Genomic DNA, 22,677 nt, shown 5'->3' with positions numbered 1-22,677 from the left:
TGCTCAACTTTTCGTTTCTGGGACTCTAACATCTTTAAGGAATTGTTTAGAGCAGAAAGAAGAATTAAATGTTTTATAATATCCTCCAATAACTCTATGATTTTAACTTTAATGAATCATAACTCTCAAAGCTAATCCGAAGGGACTGCCTATTCAAATTATAAACCTTATAAAAATTAACAATAAATAATTAGCAAGCATTCATTTCTCCTTGGGTTTCTTCCATGTTTTTGGAAATTTGTCAGTCACAGCCTGTAGAACAGGATTTATTTTTCTCCCAGAAAACATGTGTTCTTTCTTCAATTCATTCAGTAATGTCCATTATAATATTCATACTCACCTACTAGAGCCCCCCAAAAAGCAAAAACAAGTCCTGCTCTATGCTTCTATGAAAGAAACCTCTAAAACAAACTAAACACTCGAAACAGTCTAAATGCTAAAGGAGGAACAAAACAGATTGTGTAAATGAGAACAAATGAAGCAAAGGTCACAGTATTAAAGTCAGATCAATACAATTTAATGAAAAGCAATATACGGGGGCTTCCTGGGTGGCTCAGTGGTAAAGAATCCACCTACCAATGCAGAAGCCACGAGTTCAAACCTTAGGCTAGAAAGATACAACATGCCATGGAGCAACTAAGCCCATGTGCCACAACTACCGAAGCCTGAGCACCTCAGAGCCTGTGCTCCACAATGAGAAGACCAGCACACCACAGCTACATAACAGTCCCCACTCACTGCAACTAGAGAAAACCCCATGCAGCAACAAAGACCCAGCACAGCCAAAACAAATTAATTAATTAGTTAAATTATTTTTAAAAGCGACAGATGAACTCATTTTTATTGTTGAAGGGTACAATCTACCACGAAAATGTGATTATCATTCAATCAATCGACAGCTATTTTATTGAGGAACTACTATGTGTCAGGTACTATCCTGGTATCAAAGATAAGCTGAAAAGTTGAAAGTGTTCATTGCTCAGTCGTGTCCACTCTGTGCAACCTCATGGACTGTAGCCCACCAGGCTCCTCTGTCCATGGAATTCCCTAGCCAAGAAGACTGGAATGGTTAGTCATTCCCCTCTCTAGGGGATCTTCCCAACCCAGGGATCAAACCCAGGTCCATCACATTGCAGGAAGATTCTTTATCATCTGAGCCACCAGGGAAGCCCCAAGATAAGCTGAAAATAAGAAAAAACCTCTAGTCACGGAGCTAACATTCTAGTGAGGGAAGTCTTGTGTCAAATGTGTCAAATAACATGGCATCCAAATAAAAATAAAAAGAAGCTGGAAATAAAAGGCAGAACAGACAGAAAAACAATAGGCATACAGACATATCTTTCTTCATCTTTAGCAGGAAACTAGAAAATAAAAAGTTGATAGAAAATGTGTTTGAAGTAGTAGTGAAGAGCATGAACTTTGCAGATAAGCCAATCTGGGCTTAATTTCTTACTCCATCATACTAGCTTTATGATGTTGGACAATGAAACCTCTTTAAGTCTTAGTTTCTGTAAAACCAATTTCAAAAAAAATAATATTATGTGTTAAATGTACTTGAATGCTTCATACATTGCCTGACATATAGAAAGTGCTCGATAGATGTGAGCTATACTTTTTTTTTTTTTTACTATTTTTGATCTAATAGGTATATATAAACTCTACACACTTTGGAAAATATACATATTTTAAGCACCTACAAAAGATTTATAAAAGCTAACCAAAGATAATTAAAACTGTAATAAACACATCTTTGATGATAATGCTATAGAGCTAGAGATTGATAATAGATGATTATATCAAAGATATTTGGGACTTTTAAGCACTCATAATAACTCAGTTTAAGAAAAAACATGTTACTGCAATTAAGATAACATTTTAAAATAACAATAAAAAGACAGCAAATATTAAAATCTATAGCTACAGCCTTAAGCACTTTATTTACTTAACAATAAAAAATGAATAAACTACCCATTTAATTCAATAAACTAAAAAAATTAAGACACAAAACAAAAAAAAAAAGCAGGAAGAAGGAAAATACAAAGAAATAAGTAGAAATCATGACTAGAAGACAGAATAGCCAATTAATTAACAAGTGAAAGAATCCAAGATATTTGGAATATCGTTAAAGTAATTAAGCAAGAAAAAAGATAATATACGTTTGGTGAAATCAAAAGCATTGGCTACAAATATAGAAGAGAGATGAGTTGTAACAACTTTATTCTTAAAAAGATAGAAAAAGAAAAGAAAGGAGACAGGGAGGGAAAAAAGGGAAAGAAAGCCTGGTGGGGTGGGGGGATGGATGATTTCTCTGGGAAAACTGATTCCCAAAGAGGTATAACCATAGAAAAAATTTAGGAGACTGTCAAATAATCACGCTCTCAGAAGCTCCAGGCAAAACTCTTTCTCAGGTGAATATTTTCAAACAATCATGGAATAATAATTCCCACATGATTTAAACCATATCAGAGAATACAAACATGAAGGGCGCTTTATAATTTTTTTCAAAGGGAGTCGGATGCGACTGAGTGACTTCACTTTCACTTTTCACTTGCATGCATTGGAGAAGGAAATGGCAACCCACTCCAGTGTTCTTGCCCGGAGAATCCCAGGGACCGCAGCCTGGTGGGCTGCTGTCTATGGGGTGTCACACAGAGTCAGACAGGACTGAAGCGACTTAGCAGTAGCAGCAGCATAACCCCAAAATCAAAATCCCAAAGCCCCCTGAAAACTACAAATTTATAAATACAGACAAAAATTCCTGAATAAAATTCTAGCCAAGAGCAGTTTTCCTTTACACTTGGATGCCATGAAAGAACAAGACACGCCATCAGGCAAAATTCACTTCAGGAAGGCACATATGCAATGGAATATTATATATATGTTAATATTGACTTATACCTTAATATACATATGTTAAGGTTTCAACCTAGGATATTTAAGCGAATGGACTGAAAAACCATTAGCTCTAAAGTTTAGTAACACATTACAGAGTAAACACACCAAAAAAAACCCATCAACTTTATAATAACAATAACATGATACCCTTAGGGGTAAATCATGCGAAATGTGTCTGTGATATAAAACTGTCCTAAAGCAGATAAACTCCAATACATGAAGACTTGCTTTGTTCTTGGATGGGAGGCCTCATTGTTAAAAGATGCCAATTATCTCCTTATAAGTTTATACCTGGAAAAGGAACTGTGCTAAAATAATGTAATAATATACTTTTCAGTTCAGTTCAGTTCAGTCGCTCAGTCGTGTCCGATTCTTTGCGACCCCATGAATCACAGCACGCCAGGCCTCCCTGTCCATCACCAATTCCCGGAGTTCACTCAAACTCATGTCCATCAAGTCGGTGATGCCATCTATACTTTTAGAACTATATAAAAGTGATTTAATATTTATCAGGAAATATAGAGGCAAATGTGTAGAAAGCTAGTGGTGGTGATGGAATTCCAGTTGAGCTATTTCAAATCTTGAAAGATGATGCTGTGAAAGTGCTGCGCTCAATATGCCAGCAAATTTGGAAAACTCAGCAGTGGCCACAGGACTGGAAAAGGTCAGTCTTCATTCCAATCCCAAAGAAAGGCAATGCCAAAGAATGCTCAAACTACCGCACAATTGCACTCATCTCACATGCTAGTAAAGTCATGCTCAAAATTCTCCAAGCCAGGCTTCAGCAATATGTGAACCGTGAACTCCCAGATGTTCAAGCAGGTTTTAGAAAAGGCAGAGGCACCAGAGATCAAATTGCCAACATCCGTTGGATCATGGAGAAAGCAAGAGAGTTCCAGAAAAATATCTATTTCTGCTTCTTTGACTATGCCAAGGCCTTTGACTGTGTGGATCACAATAAACTGTGGAAAATTCTGAAAGAAATGGGAATCCCAGACCACCTGACCTGCCTCTTGAGAAACCTGTATACAGGTCAGGAAGCAACAGTCAGAACTGTACATGGAACAACAGATTGGTTCCAAATAGGAAAAGGAGTGCGTCAAGGCTGTATATTGTCACCTTGCTTATTTAACTTATATGCAGAGTACATCATGAGGAATGCTGGGCTGGAAGAAGCACAAGCTGGAATCAAGATTGCCGGGAGAAATATCAATAATCTCAGATATGCAGATGACACTACTACCCGTATGGCAGAAAGTGAAGAGGAACTCAAAAGCCTCTTGATGAAAGTGAAAGAGGAGAGTGAAAAGGTTGGCTTGAAGCTCAACATTCAGAAAACGATGATCATGGCATCTGGTCCCATCACTTCATGGGAAATAGATGGAAAAACAGTGGAAACAGTGTCAGACTTTATTTTTCTGGGCTCCAAAATCACTGCAGATGCTGATTGCAGCCATGAAATTAAAAGACGCTTACTCCTTGGAAGGAAAGTTATGACCAACCTTGATAATATATTAAAAAGCAGAGACATTACTTTGCCAACCAAGGTCCGTCTAGTCAAGGCTATGGTTTTTCCCGTGGTCATGTATGGATGTGAGAGTTGGACTGTGAAGAAAGCTGATCGCCGAAGAATTGATGCTTTTGAACTGTGGTGCTGGAGAAGACTCTTGAGAGTCCCTTGTACCGCAAGGAGATCCAACCAGTCCATTCTAAGGGAGATCGATCCTGGGTGTTCATTGGAAGGACTGATGCTAAAGCTGACACTGCAATACTTTGGCCACCTCATGCGACGAGTTGACTCACTGGGAAAGACTCTGATGCTGGGAAAGGTCGGGGGCGGGAGGAGAAGGGGACGACCGAGAATGAGATGGCTGGATGGCATCACCGACTCTGTGGACATGAGTTTGAGTGAACTCCGGGAGTTGGTGTTGGACAGGGAGGCCTGGTGTGCTGTGATTCATGGGGTCGCGGAGAGTCGGACACGACTGAGCGACTGAACTGAACTGAACTGATAGAGGCAAATCAAACCAGTGAATCTGAAAGGAGGTCACCACTGAATATTCATTGGAAGGAATGCCGCTGAAGCTCCAATACTTTGGCCACCTGATGCAAAGAGCCGCCTCATTGGAAAAGACCCTGATGCTGGAAAAGATTGAGAGCAGGAGGAGAAGGGAGTGAAAGAGGATGAGATGGTTGGATGGCATCACAAGTTCAAGGGACATGAGTTTGAGCAAACTGAGGGAGACAGTGAAAGACAGGGAAGCTTGGTGTGCTGCAGTCCATGGGGTCACAAAGAGTCAGACACGACCGAGTGACTGAACGACAAATTCTACAGGGGTGAGGACTGTCCCTGTCTTATTCTTTACCTATACCCCCCTAGGCAATTACAGGTACTCATTCAGTATCATTACTCTAATGAATGAACTCTAACTTCTCTCCCTGTTCCTGCTGCCCAAACCCTCCTCCAGCTGCTCCATGGAGTCTTTGCCTTCACCCAGCTCAACCTGCTCACCCATGATATATTGCTAGTCAGCAACTCCTTAAAAGCCATCTAGAAAGGATCCCATCTGGGAGGCTTGTGGGCCTCAAAATTTCATGCCTGGGGCTTGTGCACCACCTAGTGGTGACTGCAATGTTGCAATTCTAAAACACGTCGCTCAGTCGTGTCCGACTCTTTGCGACCCCGTGGACTGTAGCCTACCAGGCTTCTCCGTCCATGGGATTCTCCAGGTAAGAATACTGGAGTGGGTTACCGTTTCCTTCTCCAGGGGATCTTCCCTACCCAGGGATCGTTGCAAGTATCATCAATCAATAGGAAATGCAGAAAGGACCTCTTGCTTCACCGCCCCGGCCCTGGGCTGGCAGGGAGAGATGATATCGTGTGTCCCTTATTGGAATTGCAAACAGACAAAAGATTCTCACTTTCCATTCACCTGTAACTGAGGTTGTAGGCCGGACCGTGCTTCACGGTTCTTAAACCCAGATCCTTTAAGGATAAGTATTCCTACTACATTCCTTTATTCTAAGATACTGTGGGTTATAAGAGGCAGCACTGGTTTAAAAACAGCATTTTTGTTGGGGGTTAGGGGGAGCATTATATTAAATGTGCATTTCAATTCTAAAACACGTGAATTTCAGCGATATTGTAACATATGAATAAAAGGAGAATGTGGCAGACATCTACAATATCTCTTGATAGGAAGAGTGGTGTCCACTACAGGCGTTGTGTTCATTTCAGCATCTATGATTCTGTTCATGATCACAGCCAGCTCTGGAGGGCAAGTGTTTCAAAAATCGTCACCCAGAGGAGTCCCCCTGCCAGCCATCTGTTGAAAAATAAAGAAAACTACATGGAAGGACAGACCACGCTAGAACTACAAAAATGACTTCTACCGGTGGAGTTGTGCAGTGCTAACTGATAGTTACTCATCCGTTAAGGACCACAGCTGTAGACTGAGAACTGCCTTACCAGCTCCCATCTTGCAACTTGCTGAGCCCTGCAACCTGTTAAGCAGGTAAGTTTAGAGCTAGAAATGAACACCCCACCCCATCCCACCTTCTGGGTGGGTACAGGCTCAGGAATGTGAGTTAAAAGGGAGGAAGTGTTACTATAATAGCAAAATATCTCTTTGAAGTGGAGTTGCAGAGAAAAATGTCTTGACATGAGTTCAGGATGGAAGGCAAGTTCTAGAGGGTCCACCTAAGTGATAAAAGACGACTGATAAACTGATGGTCATGAAAAGAGAAATCTGGGTTTCTTCCAAGAGGGAAGCAGAAAAGAGGGAGGACCCCACAGGTGTGAGGTGTGATATGTCCTTTTTCAGGACCCCCAAATCTAAACAAAATCATAGATGCTGGTGTGGATGGTTCTTTGGTGTAAATGTAAAAAGAGGCTGAATTATCTGTGTCAAGGAAGCAGAAAGCCAATAAAAGTAGGAGGCAGCCATGAGGATACAAGCCTTGGGGATACACAGAGGTCACCCAGAAGGCTTGGAACTTCTGCTGGCCAAAGTTTAGTGTGGGGATGGATCTAGTTAATTTCATTCAGTCCTGAGAGTCAAACCATTTCTAGCTGACCTATGGGCACTACAAGTCAAGGGCTTCTGCAAACCTTCGCTGTCCTCGACTCTGTATCTGTAAGCCAAGCTGACCTGCCCATTGACCTAGCCACCAACAGCACCAAGACAACACAGAATAGCACCCCTGACATTAATTAGTAGGCATGGCTAGAATCCCCCCGGGCTTCCCAGGTGGCGCTAGTGGTAAAGAACCCACCTGCCAATGCACGAAATGTAAGAGATGCGGGTTCAATTCCTGGGTCAGGAAGATCCCCGGAGGAGGACATGGCAACCCACTCCAGTATTCCTGCCTGGAGAATCCCACAGACAGAAGAGTCTGGCGGCCTACAGTTCATAGGGTCGTAAAGGGTTGGACACAACTGAAGCGACTGAGCACGCACACACAGCACCCCCTCACTGCTTCCATTCTGATCCAGGAACCCGTGTCTGTCGCACTTCAGCTTGACGTCCTAATTTCAAACCCGCCCCGTCCCGTTGTCTTGGTGTAGTATATTTCTCAGCTATGACTCCTACCAACCCAAATTGAACCCTCTGATTCATTCGCTAGTATAGCTGATTCGTATCTAGTGTAGCTTAAACCACTTTACCTTGAGGGAGATCTAACTCCCAAGACCCCCATGAAGTGGAGAAGGGAGTTATGACTGCACATGTTATTCCGGTAAGTCACACCAAAGATTGTCACGTGGGATCTGGGACCACCTACATCCTAAGCCCCTAGCTGATAAGTGAGACGTCTTAAGATGCAGACTCATGACCTCCTGAATTAGAATCCCTGAGTGTGCAGCCCAAGCATCTCAATCATCAGCAAGCTCCAAAGGTAAGTCTTATGTACACTGACGTCTGAGAAACAGCCTCCCAAACAAATTTATATACTTAGGTGGAGACACTGTCACAGTTAGGGCCTGAATGCTCTTGGCTAGCCGGACACGCCAATCAAACAGACTCCAGTTACGCCATGCAGCCATTAGAAATAAGGAGGCAGAGTTTTCAGTGGTATGAAAAGGTATTTACAATGTCATTGTTGCTGTCAAGTCTGACTCTGTGACCTCATGGACTATAGCATGCCAGGCTCCCCTGTCCTTCATTATCTCCCCGAGTTTGCTCAGATTCATGTCCACTGAGTTGGTGATGCTATCTAATCATCTCATCCTCTGCCATGCCCCTTTCCTTCTGCCTTCCCTCTTTCCCAGCATCAAGGTCTTTTTCAGTAAGTAGGCTCTTCGCATCAGGTGGCCAAAGTATTGGAGCTTCAGCTTCAGCATCAGACCTTCCAATGAATATTCAGGGTTGATTTCCTTTAGGATTCACTGGCTTGATCTCCTTGCAGTCCAAGGGACTCTCACGAGTCATCTCCAGCACCACAATTCAAAAGCATCAATTGTTCAATGCTCAGATTTCTTTATGATCCAACTCTCATATCCGTAAATGACTATTGGAAAAACCAGAGCTTTGACTATACATACGTCTGTCAGCAAAGTGACGTCTCTGCTTTTTAATACTCTATCTAGGTTTGTCATAGCTTTCCTTTCAAGGAGCAAGCATCTTTGAAGTACATTGTTACAGTCACCATCCACAGTGATTTTGGAGCTCAAGAAAATAAATGTCACTGCTTCCACTTTTTCCCCTTCTATCTGCATGAAGTGATGGGATAGATGCCATGATCTTAGTTTTCTGTATGTTGAGCACGAAGCCAGCTTTTTCACTCTCCTCTTTCACTTTCATTAAGAGGCTCTTTTGTTGTTCTTCATTTTCTGCCATTAGAGTGGTATCATCTGCATAACTGAGATTATTGATATTTTTCCCAGCAGTCTTGATGCCAGCTTGTGATTCATCCAGCTTGGCCATTTCACGTGATATATTCTGCATATAGGGCTTCCCTAGTGGCTCAGTGGTAAAGAATCTGCCTGCTACTGTAGAAGACACGTGTTCAATTCCTGGGTCAGGAAGATCCCCTGGAGAAGGAAACGGCAACCCACTTCAATATTCTTGCTGGAGAATCCCATGGACAGGGGAGCCTGGTAGGCTCTTTGGAGTTGGACACAACTTAGTGACTGAACAACAATAATACTCTACATATAAGTTAAATAAGCAGAGAGACAATATACAGCCTTGTCATACTCCTTTCCCAATTTGGAACCAGTCAGTGTTCCATGTCTGGTTCTAATTGTAGCTTCTTGACCTGCATACAGATTTCTCAGGAGACAGGTAAGGTGGTCTGGTCCTCCCATTTCTAAGAATTTTCCACAGTTTGTTGTGATCCACACAGTCAAGGGCTTTACCATAGTCATGGAAGCAGAGGTAGATGTTTTTCTGGAGCTCTCTTGCTTTCTCTACGAGCCAACAAATGCTGGCAATTTGATCTCTGGTTCCTTTAACACTTCAAAATCCAGGTTGTACATCTAGAAATTCTCAGTTCACATACTGCTGAAGCTGAGCCTGAAGGATTTTAAGCATAACTTTGTTAGCATATGAAATGAGCACAGTTATACAGTAGTTTGAACATTTTTGATACTCCCCTTCTTTGGGATTGGAATGATAAAACCTTTTCCAGACTTGTGGCCACTGCTGTCTTCCAAATTTGCTGCCATATTGAGCACAGCACTTTAACAGCATCATCTTTTAGGATTTTTAAGTAGCTCAACTGGAATTCCATCACCTCTACTAGCTTTGATGGTAGTAATGCTTCTTAAGCCCACTTGACTTTATACTCCAGGATGTCTGGCTCTAGGTGAGTGATCACACAATCGTGGTTATCCAGGTCATTAAGACCTTTTCTGTATAGTTGTTCTGTGTATTCTTGCCACCTTTTCTTAATATCTTCTGCTTCTGTTAGGTCCTTACCATTTCTACCCTTTATGGTACCCATTCTTGCATGATATGGTCCCCTGATCAATTTTCTTGAAGAGATCTCTAGTCTTTCTCATTCTATTGCTTTCCTCTATTTCTTTGCATTGTTCTATTTCTTTGCCTTCTTATCTCTGCTTGCTATCTCTGGAACTCTGCATTCAGTTGGGTATACCTTTCCTTTTCTCCCTTGCCTTTCACTTCTCTTATTTCTCAGCAATTTGTAAAGCTTCCTCAAACAACCACTTTGCATTCTTGCATTTCTTTTTCTTGGGGATGGTTTCATCACTGCCTCTTATATAATGTTACAAAACTCCATCCATAGTTTTTCAGGCGCTCTGTCTACCAGATCTAATCCCTTGAATCTATTCATCACCCCCACTGTATAATTATAAGGGATTTGATTTAGGTCATACCTGAATGACCTAGTGGATTTCCCTACTTTCCTCAATTTAAACTGGAATTTTGCAATAAGGAGCTCATGATCTGAGCCAGTCAGCTCCAAGTCTTGTCTTTACTGACTACATAGAGCTTCTCCATCTTTGGCTGAAAAGAACATAATCTGATTTCAGTAGTGACCATCTGGTGATGTCCACGTGTACAGCCGTTTCTTGTGTTGCTGGAAAAGGGTGTTTGCTATGATCAGAGTATTCTCTTGACATAACTCTGTTATCCTTTGCCCTGCTTCATGTTGTAGTCCAAGGCCAAACTTGTCTGTTTTTGCATTCCAATCCCCCATGATGAAAAGGACAACATTTTTTTTGGTGTGCAGATGGTGACTATAGCCATGAAATTAAAAGACACTTGCCCCTTAGAAGAAAAGTTATGAACAATGTAGAAAGCATATTAAAAAAGAGACATTATTTTGCCAACAAAGGTCCGACGAGTCAAAGCTATGGCTTTTCCAGTAGTCATGTATGAATGATAGAGTTGGACTATAAAGAAAGCTGAGCACTGAAGAATTGATGCTTTTGCACTGTGGTCTCAGAGAAGACTTTTGAGAGTCCCTTGGACTGCAAAGAGATCAAACCAGTCAATCCTAAAGGAAATCAATCCTGAATGTTCATTGGAAGGACTGGTGTTGAAGCTGAAGCTCCAATACTTTGGCCACCTGATGCGAATAACTGGCTCATTGGAAAAGACCCTAATGTTGGGAAAGATTGAAGGCAGGAGGAGAAGGGGAAGACAGAGGATGAGATGGTTGGATGGCATCACCAACTCAATGGATATGAGCAAGCTCCGGGAGTTGGTGATGGGCAGGGAGGCCTGGCGTGCTGCAGTCCATGGGGTCACAAAGAGTTGGACACGACTGAGCTGAACTAGATGGTGTTGTAGATCTTCGTAAGACAGGTTAACTTCAGGTTCTTCAGCATCAGTGGTTGAGGCACAGACTTCAATTACTGTGATGTTGAATGTTTTGCCTTGGAAACGAACCAAGATCACTCTGTCATTTTTAAGGCTGCACTCAAATACTGCATTTTGAACTCTTTTGTTGACTATGAGGGCTACTCCATTTCTTCTAAGGGATTCTTGCCCACCATAGTAGATATAATGGTCATCTGAATTAAATTCACCCATTTCCTGTCCTTTTTACTTCCCTTTCACTGATTCCTAAGATGTCAATGTTCAATCTTGCCATCTCCTGCATTTTCCTTGATTCACAGAATTAACATTCCAGATTCCTATGCACTATTGTTCTTCACAGCATCAGACTTTACTTTTAGCACCAGACACATCCACAACTGGTTTCCACTTCTGCCTAGCTACTTCATTCTTTCTGGAGCTATTAGTAATTGCCCTTCACTCTTCCCCAGTATCATACTGGACACCTTCTGACCTCGGGAACTCATCTTCCAATGTCATATCCTTTTGCCTTTTCATACTGTCCATGGATCTCCTTCATGGATCACAGCCTTGTCATGGCAAAGGAGTCTGTGTAACTCAAGCTGTGAGCCATGCCACGCAGGGCCACTCACAACAGATGGGTCACAGAGAAGAGTTCTGACAAACATGGTCCACTGGAGGAGGAAATGCCAACCTGTTCCAGTACTCTTGCCTAGAGAACCCCATGGACTGTATTTACAATGTATAGTCACGTTAAAACAATCAAGTGTTATCCCACATCTGTGTGAACAAGCAATGTTTACATGTTATGCATAGAACACAAGTTGGGAAGAATACACACTGAAAAATTAACCTGGATGGTCGAATTGTATGTGTTTCCTCTCTCACTTACTCCTTCACTCCCTCTTTCTTTCTTTCTTTTTTTCCTATCTGCAATTTCAATATTTTTGCAACAGGTACCAAAGTACATATGCATAATGAGATCTCTGTGAGAGCAGGAACTTTGTTTTGTTCCCTATAAATCTTTGTGCCCTAGAAAAGACTCTGGTATGGGAAGGTCATGCTGAATAAATAAGTAATAAATAGAAATTAACTTTTAAAGAAATTTCAAATATGACCTAACTTAATCAACCTTGAATACAGATACAATTTCTGATACCAGATTGCTGCTGCTGCTGCTGCTAAGTCACTTCAGTCGTGTCCGACTCTGTGTGACCCCATAGACAGAAGCCCACCAGGCTCCCCCATCCCTGGGATTCTCCAGGCAAGAACACTGGAGTGGGTTGCCATTTCCTTCTCCAATGTGTGAAAGTGAAGTCGCTCAGTCGTGTCCGACCCCTAGCGACCCCATGGACTGCAGCCCACCAGGCTCCTCCATCCATGGGATTTTCCAGGCAAGAGTACTGGAATGGCTTGCCATTGCCTTCTCCGGACACCAGGTCACTATACTATAAATAAATGGCTTTGGCTGAGGGTGTTTGCTGTGTGCTGGATGAATTCACAATTAAACAGTGATGTTGCTTATATATTTGTAGTTGACACTCTGAATGAACATATATTCCATTTATGAAGTAGTGTGAATAACATTTAACAGAACAGATCCACTATGTCACATGCCTCCCTGGGCAGGCCACGTGAGACAAGCAAAGAAACAGGCCCACGGGATTTGGTCAATGGAAGGCCTTTTTCAAAAAGTACAGTAGCATGATGATAACAAAGCCAAATTTCATAAATTTGAGGAAATGAATGGAGCTGAGAGAGAGCAGATATTGCATGAAAACTATGCACGTATGGACATATAATTAAGAAAGAAAGAGAGGAGAGTAGGGACACCAGTTATTAAGTTAGTGTCTATTGATGTCAAAACTACTCTTCTGCACACTTTGGGGAGTCAGGCCTGGGACTCTACTTTGCAGCTGAATCCCAGTTACCCCTGCCAATGGAGATCTTAGAAGAAGACCAGAAGAGGAGAGGAACTTACTTCTATCCATGGTTTCCGGGTCCCCATAGCGTTACGCCAGCTTCATTTCTTCACCTGGCAGGGTGGTTTCCCCACAAAGGAACTCCATATTCTCAACTGAGAAGCCCTGCAGAAGGAATATGAACTAGCTTGGGTGTTGTTCCCCAAAGGCAGCTGAATCCAGTGTGCAGTTTTTCTAACCTCACAGAACCAGCAAGAAGCACCCCTTTTCAGAGGCTTAAGTCTCCAACCTTCTGATATTTTCAACCTCTCCCCTTGGAAGTTAGCTGTGGGGGTAACTGCTGGTTCCTGAAACTGCTACTCCCATATACCCTAGAGTTCTCTTTACCCTTTAAGTTTCCTACTTAATGAGTCTCTCTGTTGAATTATTTCTGTTAATACAACTGGTATGTAACAAACAACCCAATCAAAAAATGGACAGAAGAACTAAATAAACATTTTTCCAAAGAAGACATACAGATGGCCAATAACACATAAAAAATGCATAACATCATTAATTATTAGAGAAATGCCGATCAAAACTACAGTGTATCACCTCATACCAGTCAGAATGGCCACCATCAAAAAGTCAACAAATAATAAATGCTGGAGAGGTTATGAAGAACGGGGAGCCCTCCTACACTGTTTGTGGGAATGTAAATTGGTGCAGCCACTATGGGGAACAGTATGGGAGTTCCTTAAAAAGCTAAAAATAGAGTTACCATATGACCCAGCAATTCCATTCTTGGATATATATCCAGAAAAGATGAAAACTCTAATTCAAAAAGATACATGCACCCCAGGGTTCACAGCAGCACTATTTACAATGGCCAAGACAAAGAAACAACCTAAGAATTCGCTGACAGATGAACGGATAAAGAAGATGCAGCGCAAATATGCAATGGGATGCTACTCAGGCACCCAAAGCATGAAAGAACGCGGCAACGTGGATGGACCTAGAAATTATCATACTAAGTGAAGTCAGTCAGACAGAGAAAGACAAGTATCATATGGTATCACTTGTGCGTAGAACTTTAAACATAACACAAATGAACTTTTTTGCAAAACAGAACAAACCCACGGACAAATACGTGGTTACCAAAGAAGAAGGGGGTTTGATACATTAGGAGTTTGGGATTGACAGATATTCCAACAAGGACCTACTATACAGCACCAAGAACTATATTCGACATCTTATAATAACCTATAATGGGAAAAACTCTGCTGTATACCTGAAATTACCACAACATTGTAGATCAACTGTATTTAATTAAAAAAAAAATAGTAGCTGGTGTATTTTTACCTGCTGCCTGATACACAGGAGATAATGGTTTTTAATATATATTGAAAAGCTAGAGTGTATGTATAGACTATGATAAAGGAGCCCCTAGGGAGAGGGACCAAAGAAACAGAAAAGAGGAGAAAACTATGGCCAAAGTCAGAGAGTCTACAAAAGAGGCAGGGTCAGTCAAGGGCAGGAGGGCTGCTAGCCTAGAAGCGAACAGGGGTAAAAGGTGAGGATGGGTGTGGAGGAAGATGGTTGCGGATGGCAGAAGTGGAGGAAACTGTGCCTAACAGCCTTGCTTTTCTCCCAGAATTAGGAGGAAAACCCCTCTGCAGGGGTGGGAGGATGAGAGGAGAGAAGCATCATCAAACGTGGAGAGGTCCCTGAGGATGAGGAAACTTACTAATCAAAGACAAGTAAAGTGATTGATCGGAGAAGGCAATGGCAACCCACTCCAGTGTTCTTGCCTGGAGAATCCCAGGGACGGCAGAGCCTGGTGGGCTGCCGTCTATGGGGTCGCACAGAGTCGAACACGACTGAAGCGACTTAGCAGCAACAGCAGCAGCAAAATGACTGATAAGAATACAGGCTGAAGTGGGAAGAATAGGATCCATGACTCCGTGCTCTTCCTCACTGTGCCCAGCCAAGGCTGAGGGGGTTCCGCGAGGGTACGATGAAGGTCGTGAGGATGCTGTTGGACAGACAACCACTTCAAGACACAACTGAAGCTGAGACGTCCCTGGTGGTCCAGCGGCTAAGACTGCGTTCCCAATGCAGGGGTCCTGGGTTCAATCCTTGGTCAGGGAGCCACTACACAAGCCCCTACTGAGAGTCTGCACGGCGCAGCTGAAGATCCCATTGCTGCAACGAAGACCCAGCGCGGCCAAACAAATACATAGTAAAGCAAAAACAAAGACATGACTGAATGGAAATGAGGCTGGCGTTGACTGAATTGCTCAGGCAGTCCATGGAGTTGGCCTGGGAGGTCACGAAAAGAGGCCGAAATGTATTTGACAGACAGAGAGGTGAGAGTGTCAGGGACTCCATGAGATGAAAGCAGATAAGGAGGTGAGGCCCATCTCAGCTCTTGCAAGACCACAGCATTGGCATCCGAACTAATGACACTTGCCACCCTGGAAAGAGGACCATTTCTCCTTTACATACATGGTTGATTTCTTCCCCAACAAAACCTCCAGATACTGGGAGAAGAAAAGGAAATTATGTCAGACAAATTTTGGGTTTTGTTGTAAGCTGTAAAGAAACATACACTTTACATTTTGACTTTCCTTTTTCAGCAGGTCTATTTGCAAAGATTTCTTATTCTTCCCTAGAGTTCTTCTAAAGAACAAAGGGAAGACTGAATGACTTTTTTTTTAATAAAACTCATTGTGTCTTCTAATTACCATATGGGTATATTGGACCATTTTAGAAATTAAGCTATATTTTGGATTCCCAGGTGGTTCAGTGGTAAAGAATACACTTGCCAATTCTGGAGACACAGGTTCGATTCCTGGGTAAGGAAGATCCCCTGGAGGAGGAAATGGCAACCCATTCCAGTATTCTTGCTGGGAAAATCCCATGGACAGAGGGGCCTAGCAGGCTACAGTCTGGTTGGACGTGACTGAGCACACATGCATAAGCTATATTTTGAGGTCTTAGTGATCATATTTTTTCTCTATCATGAAACATCTCAAGATATGAGAAAACAGGAATGACAGGAACACTAAGAAGATACCACAAGGGTGAAGCAAATCATTGTGACAGCGTCTGTAACAAACTTCAGTTTTCACAGGCAGTACCCAGAGCATTGCATCATCTCTCAAAAAGTTATTTTTGAAAGTTTCTCTGTATGCTGTTGATTTGTTTTTAGCTTTTCTTGAGCACAGTTGAAAAGTTAGAATTTTTCATTTTGTTCACCTAGTGGCAAAGAGGAGAAAATTGGCAGAAGAACAAATCTCACAACTATCACATGAATTAAACAATAAATGTGAAGAAACCCACAGCAAACTCTCTAATGACCACAGCAAAAGTGATCATATAAGCACTCATATAAATTGATCATATAAACTGATCATCATCAATTTTTTATTATAATTGATCATAATCTCAGACTTTGCATCTTCAGATGACAATATTCCCAGTGAATTAACGCAAACTCAGGGATCAATGCCTGGGAGAGCAAGATATGGTCTCATTGAGATATTGTTACTTCACTGGTTACCAGGATTTATTCTGCTGCTCTGGCTGGATAGTTGAGCGCTGCCTGCCCTCCTCGTGTCTGCCTCTCCCAAAGCTGAATGCTGGGTAGTGGGAGATGGCATTCCCTGACAGTAAAGACCCTTATTTCATAAAAGGAATACAAGTAGCTATCCTTCCTCCAAATAAGCTTGCAGGAATCAATAAGTGAAGAATGTTTCTAAGAGCAAAGAGAAATATAGTATTTTCATCCAGCTAGGAAGAACTCATCAGGAAGAACTGTGTCACACAATATTATGCATGAACCTTACTCAACCATTTTGCTAAAAAAGACATGTGACATTATTCTTTCACCTCATATTTATGCTAAAATTTACTTGATATATTTGCCATATCGATGCTGAAGGCAGGTGCATATAACAAGGCAACTGGAAAGAAATAGCTGACACAGAAATAAGAAACATTCATTGGATTGATCATTTGGTATTTATAAATATAAAAATGAAAATACTTTGCAATTATACAATAAAGATGATATATATATATGTGCCTACGTATGTGCGTGTGAATGTATATACACATCAAACATACACACACATATGAATATATGTGTGTGTATCTTCAAATCTAGGAAAATAGGGAATAAATGAGTTTGCTATATCTAATAAAGTTATTATTATTTCCTTATTCTTCTATAAATTATAAAATGATTCAAAAGATAGACAGACAGACCACTCTGGACCCAGATGGTAAATGGTGATAATTATTTCTCCTGGTATATTAAGGGTTTAAGGCCTCATGTGATTCCTATAATTTGACAGCTTCTTCTAGTTGAAACCTGTAATGAATTAGGTGTGTCCATGAAAAGAGTCGGACACAACTGAAGCGACTTAGCAGCAGCAGCAGCCCCACCCTCCCATCACTAGCTCTGCAACGCAGGGTAACTGCAGCCCCGGCTTCCAGCCCTGAAGTCACAGGGCTGCCACCATCTGAGATTGTGAACAAAGAAGGCAGTTGGAGAGGGTGAGGTACCACAACATTTCTTTCTGGCAACGTCCGGGGCGGGACTTCCTGGCATTTTTATAGCCTCCAAGTATTTGTGACAACAGGTGGTGCTCACATCTCTAAATTATCAGAGTTCTGGCTACCAAGGTGTCTCAAGTCAGGAAATCCAGTGGAGCCTGACAGAGCCCAAACACCCCTAGGGCTGGGACCACTGAGCCCATAGCCGCCCACCTCAGGGCCCCCCCCCCCGCCCCCGCCGCAACCCACAAGTTCTCCAGAGAGATAAAACTGCAACTCAGACATTACATGCTCCTGAGTCACTTCCTGGGTAGCGGCTCTGAGCCTCTCTCCTGCCCCAGGCCCCAAATCCTGCATGAGCAAACATAATTTTTTCCACTCGGACCATCAAAACCACCACAGTTTCCGGTTCACGGCTAGATCTCTTACTGATCAGCTTGGCTTCTAAGGGAGAGACACAGCAGCAGGTCTTCCTCCGTAGACAATAAAAATCAGGAGACAGAGTGTTCCTCTCAGCTCCTGATTTATGGGACCAGAACAGGAAGCGCTCCGCAGGCACTCTGCCCTGCTTTGCCCAACACCCCTCTCTTCCTCCCGCCCCGTCCCCAACCCACGCCTACTCTGTTCCTTGCTGCAGGTACCTAGCACAGGGTATAGGCTCAATAAATATTTACTGATTAAACAATCTTTTCATCCCCACAATGTGAGCCTGTTTAACAGAGTTTCTTTCCTGTTTTAAGTTTGCCGCTGAAAAATGCATGCTGCCTTGCTCTAAAAGAACATATGCTAAAGGGCACCCACCAAACCACAAGGAGAGGCCACACTCTGGATCATAGCTGGGAAATCACAGATCTTTCTAGCAGCAGGGACTTGACTAAGAAACTGGTAATTCCTGTTCCTGAGGCTGACTGATATTTTTGCTTTGGCTTCTGATCAAGGGCTGACTAAGCAACAGAGGGGGATTTTGCCAAGAGCCAATTCGCTCACTGTGGAGCAAAGGGAGTTCTCCAGGCTGGGCTGGAAATAAGGAAAGGGTGGCTGAAGGAAGCCAACCAGAACCAAAGCAACATTACCAGCGGGCTCCAGTAATACCTTACATCTAGGAAGAAACACAAGAATGCACCACTGCAGTTAACCCCTTTGATTCCATTTCATGTTTTATGTCTTAGCTAACTTGCTGATCCCCAGACCTAAGAAGTGACTTGCTTTCTCTATCAAAAACTACTAACCCAAGAAGGACAGTTTTGCAACATCTGTCAAAAATGTAAATGCTCCTATCCAGGAAATCACTGATACTATGTCCAAGAATTTCTCCTCAGTTATGCCTGTATGTGTACAGGATTTCTGGACATTTCTTAAGGAAAAAATGAAACCAGCTAACTGTCTTTCAGGCTTCCCTGGTGGCTCAGATGGTAAAGAATCCACCTGCAATGTGGGAGACCTGTGTTCGATCCCTAGGTTGGGAAGATACCCTGGAGGAGGCCATGGCAACCTATTCCAGTATTCTTGCCTAGAGAATCTCCATGGGCAGAGGAGCTTGGGGGGCTACAGTCCACGGGGCCGCAAAGAGTTGGACACAACTGAGCGACTAAACACATGCACACAACCATCTTTCAGTAAAAGTCCACTACTAGACATTTGATATTATACCCGTATTATAGAATACTGACAGAGGATGAGATGGCTGGATGGCATCACCGACTCAATGGACATGAGGTTGACTGAACTCCAGGAGTTGGTAATGGACAGGGAGGCCTGGCCTGCTGAGATTCATGGGGTCGCAAAGTGTAGGACACGACTGAGTGACTGAACTGAACTGAACTGAATTGATGCGATCATTAAGAAGAATAAGATGGAAATATATGCACTGATATGAAAAGATGTCCAAAATAGATCATTAAGTGAAAACAAAGTAAGTAGTGAATGATTATATATAGTGTGACACCTTATATGTAAATCAAACAAAATAATTAACAGAAAAAATCTCAAGAAACAAATTACAGAGGGTACTGGGTATAGAAGGAACAACCAGTTTTCGCTTTTCACTCTAAAGCATTATTGGAATTTTTAATAATAAGCCTGTATTTCTTTTTCTAATAATAACAATGAATTTTAAGAGACAAGATTAAGATGTACATATATAGACATATACACAGTATCTAAGGAAAATATCATAAAGTGTTGAAGCACTTGATCTGACAAGTTTATAGAGGGCTGGATTCACTATCACACAAGAAAAACATAAGATATGCAGACACTATATGCACTCATCTGCTCATTTACATAGTCAAGGCCAAAACTGAACTAAATGTTAATTTTAAAAAAACCAAACAGCAACAATTAAGATATGGCCTCCTCTTCAAGGAGCTTATGATCTCAACAGGAAGAGATGTACATGTAGATAAATAACTGCCTGCAACCGTCGAGGACATCAGGGTACTGTGGAGGCACTGGTCAGCTCTACTGGATGGGGAGAGGATGGGAGAAACCAGTAGGAGTACCTTCAGAAAGAAAGGGCTGCTCTGCTGAGTCCTAATGAGCAAGTATTTGCAGTAAAGCCAGAAGACCTAGTTCTAAGCCTGCCTCTCTCCCCACCAAGCCCTGCAGCCCCTCTGAGCTTCAGGGACTTCAGCTCTAATGGAATCAGCTCCAAGATTCCAACCCAGAGAAAATCATTCATTCACCCAACAAATACTTGCTGAATATGGTTCAAATAACAGAAACCTTTGAAATAACAAGAACCCAGAGGGACAAAAGTCATAGGGATGTCCCATCTTATAATTCAGGCAGCAACCGAAGTTACCTCCACATCTGATCAGTGGAGGAGAAAGAGGAGAAATTCTCTCCTCTGGAATCTAGAAGTTGTTCTCTTTCTGCCCAAGGCTCAGATGTCCTGCCTAAGTTCAACTGTTGCCAGGTTGCAGGGCAAAGGAGGTGCAGAGAAAGGAAAGCCAATTCCAAGAACAAGCCACTTTAGTAGACACTGCAAAATACACTCAACAGAGAGGCTACACCTCCTATGTTTCATCAATATTCAAGTCTGCAACTGCAGATTAGTTGGTGAAGATCATGCTTGAAGTCTGAACTTTAAGAAATTGTCAACACATTCTAAGATTTCACAGTAAGAGCTTTGAATATCAGGGAGGGATCGATGTGGATCACATGATGGAGGCAGTAAGGCAAAGAGAAGGTACATAAAAGTTCAGGGAAATAATCAAACTCAAGATTACAAAGTAGAAGATCAAGACAGCAAGTATTCCTTTAACCACACCTACTTAAGTTTAGTCAGATTCCTAAGAGAGACAGAATTTGTTACCATCAAAATCACACCATATTCAGTTCAGTTCAGTCACTTAGTCGTGTCTGACTCTTTGCGACCCCATGAATTACAGCATGCCAGGCCTCCCTGTCCATCACCAACTCCCGGAGTTCACTTAAACTCACCTCCATCGGGTTGGTGATGCCATCCAGCCATCTCATTCTCTGTCGTCCCCTTCTCCTCCTGCCCCCAATCCCTCCCAGCATCAGACTCTTTTCCAGTGAGTCAACTCTTCGCATGAGGTGGCCAAAGTATTGGAGTTTCAGCTTTAGCATCAGTCCTTCCAATGAATACCCAGGACTGATCTTCTTTAGAATGGACTGGTTGGATCTCCTTGCAGTCCAAGGGACTCTCAAGAGTCTTCTCTAACACCACAGTTCAAAAGCATCAATTCTTCAGCGATCAGCTTTCTTCACAGTCCACCTCTCACATCCATACACCATATTACTCTATTCAGTTCAGTTCAGTTCAGTTCAGTCACTCAGTCATATCCGACTCTCTGCGACCCCATGAATCACAGCACGCCAGGCCTCCCTGTCCATATTAATGATTGAGTTAACATTTTTAAAACTGTATATGTAAAGGAAAATATAGACAGAATACTCTTTGACATAAATTGCAACAAGATCTTTTTTGACCCACCTCCTAGAGCAATGAAAATAAAAACAAAAATAAACAAATGAGACCTAATTAAACTTAAAAGCTTTGCACAGCAAAGGAAATCAGAAACAAGATGAAAAGACAACTCTCATAATGAAAATATTTGCAAATTAAGCAACTGACGAAGGATTAACCTCCAAAACATAAAAGCAGCTCAACCAGCTCAATAGCAAAAAAACAAACAACTCAATCAAAAAATGGGTGGAAGACCTAAATAGACATTTCTCCAAAAACATACAGATAGCCAATAAACATATGAAAAAATGATCAATAGTATTAATTATTAAAGAAAGGCAAATCAAAATTACAATGAAATATCGCCTCACACAGGGCAGAATGGCCATTATCAAAAAAGCCTACAAGCAATAAATGCTTAAGAAGGTGTGTAGAAAAGGGAACCCCTCATGTGCTGTTGGTGGGAGTGTAAATTAATACAGCCACTATGGAAAACAGTATGGACGTTCCTTAAAAAACTAAATACACAACTACCACATGACCCAGCCACCTCACTACTGGGCATATACTCAGAGAAAACCATAATTCAAAAAGACACACGCACTCCAATGTTCACAGCAGCACTATTTACAATAGCCAGGACGTGGAAGCAACAATGTCCATTGACAGAGGAATGGGTAAAGAAGATGTGGTATATACACACAGTGAAATATTACTCAACTACAAAAGGCAACGAAATTGGGTCAGTTGTACAGATATGGATGGACCTAGAGAGTGTCATACAGAGTGAAGTAAGTTAGAAAGAGGAAAACAAATATCACATATTAACACATATAAGGGGAATCTGGAAAGATGGTATGCTGCTGCTAAGTCACTTCAGTCGTGTCCGACTCTGTGCGACCCCATAGACGGAAGCCCACCAGGCTCCCCCATCCCTGGGATTCTCCAGGCAAGAACACTGGAGTGGGTTGCCATTTCCTTCTCCAGGAAAGGTGGTATAGATGATCTTATTTACAAAGCAGATATAGAGACACGGATGTAAAGAGCAAATACACAGACACCAAAGAGGGAAGGGCAGGTGAGAGGAAGTGGTAGATTGGGATTGACACATACACAC

At 42.1% G+C, this 22,677-nt stretch overlaps 1 protein-coding gene across 1 annotated transcript in view; it reads right to left on the bottom strand.

The window, feature by feature from the left end:
• The window catches only part of LOC129535561 (NBPF family member NBPF4-like), a 319,223-nt gene extending 301,045 nt beyond the window's left edge, over positions 1–18,178 (bottom strand). The window contains exons 1-2 of the mRNA XM_088835766.1: positions 18,056–18,178; positions 13,144–13,249 (exon numbers count right to left, since the gene is read on the bottom strand). The gene's annotated coding sequence lies outside the window, so the exon portion shown is untranslated. The remainder of the gene's footprint in view (positions 1–13,143; positions 13,250–18,055) is intronic.
• Between the last annotated feature and the right edge of the window lie 4,499 nt (positions 18,179–22,677).

This window comes from Moschus berezovskii, chromosome 4 (genome assembly GCF_049115385.1).
Source record: "Moschus berezovskii isolate FMDL1 chromosome 4, NW_MosBer_1.0, whole genome shotgun sequence".
Taxonomy (NCBI): Eukaryota; Metazoa; Chordata; class Mammalia; order Artiodactyla; family Moschidae; genus Moschus; species Moschus berezovskii.
This window is presented reverse-complemented; position numbering and strand designations above follow the sequence as displayed.